This window comes from Dipodomys ordii, unplaced genomic scaffold (assembly GCF_000151885.1).
Source record: "Dipodomys ordii isolate 6190 unplaced genomic scaffold, Dord_2.0 Scaffold177, whole genome shotgun sequence".
NCBI classification, from domain to species: Eukaryota; Metazoa; Chordata; class Mammalia; order Rodentia; family Heteromyidae; genus Dipodomys; species Dipodomys ordii.
This window is the reverse complement of record NW_012267393.1, coordinates 1,703,874-1,705,127: the sequence shown is the minus strand read 5'-3', so window position 1 is coordinate 1,705,127 and position 1,254 is coordinate 1,703,874. Positions and strand designations below refer to the sequence as shown.

The window sequence follows — 1,254 nt, the reverse complement described above, 5'->3', positions numbered from 1 at the left end:
TAATGCACATCTGACAACCAGGCTATTTTCTCTTGAAAACACCAGGCTTTTCTAGGGCATTGGACTCTTAGCTAGCCAGCTGCAGGCCCACTGCAAAAGCCCCTTCACTGTACCTAAGCCAATGCAACCTTAAAATGGGTTTTCATTGTCTATGCGACCTGCTCTGTACTTATGGTGTTCTGCAATATCCTCCCAACATATAAATCTGGAAATCTTGCTCCCTTTCTTTCAGTAAAGAAAGGCACATGAACTAGCTCTGGGCTCTAGCTAGTTTTAGTCTACCCCTCTTCCCCCTCCCCAGCCTCTGTTGCTCCCTTGCTGTAATTCCACATTTCTGAACCTCCAGTTGTCCATCTGAAAACCAAGATAAATTACTCAGGAAGGAGAGATCGAGAGGATCACAATTTGAGGCCAGTTCGGAAGCATAGAAGGGAGAGTTATAAGAGAACTCCATAGGAATCAATAAGATGGGCTCTGTGGCATACACCTGTAATCCCAGCTACTTGCAAGGTAGAGATAGGAAGATCAAGGACCAAGGGTGGACCTTGGCAAAAAACAAACAAACAAACAAAAAAAAACACACACAAGACCTTACTTGAAAAAAAATAAAAAATGGACTGGAGCTGTGGCTTAAGTGGTAGAGCACCTGCCTAGCAAACATGAGACTCTGGGTTCAAATCCCAATACATGAAAAAAATGGAGAATAATTGAGGCGCTGGTGGCTCATGCCTGTCATCCTAGCTACTCAGGAGGCTGAAATGTGAGGATCGCAATTCGAAGCCAGCCCAGGCAGGAAAGTCTGTGAGACTCTTCTCTCCAATGAACCACCAGAACACCGGAAGTGGAGCCGTGGCTCAAAATGGTTAGAGCACTGGCTAACCTTAAGGAAAAAGAGCTCAGGACAGAGCCCAGGCCCTTAGTGCAAGCCCCACAACCGTTAGAAAAGAAAACTGGAGCATACTTTCGCTAATAGGTAATAAAATCCACTTCAAACCTTTTCCTGGAAGAACGCAAGCGTTTCCCGCAACGCGGTTCTCTCCTCCTTTCCCGGCCGTTCTATCCACCTCTCAGTATTCTTTGCTGATGTTGCTTCCTCCGTGAAGTACTCCTGGATTGCTACAGTCCCTCCTTGCTTCTCTCTCCCCCACCCCTTGGGTATCAGGGCCTTACCTTCTAAAAAATCATCTTAGAAAGGTAGGCATTACCTTTAACAAAGTTAGCTCAACGTAAGGGTACATACATTTCATGATCCTT

General features: G+C 45.7%; 1 protein-coding gene across 2 annotated transcripts in view; it reads left to right on the top strand.

Annotated features, from left to right (window-relative positions):
* Glra1 (glycine receptor, alpha 1) overlaps window positions 1–1,254 on the top strand; it is an 80,869-nt gene that overhangs the window by 13,875 nt on the left and 65,740 nt on the right. The window lies entirely within an intron of this gene.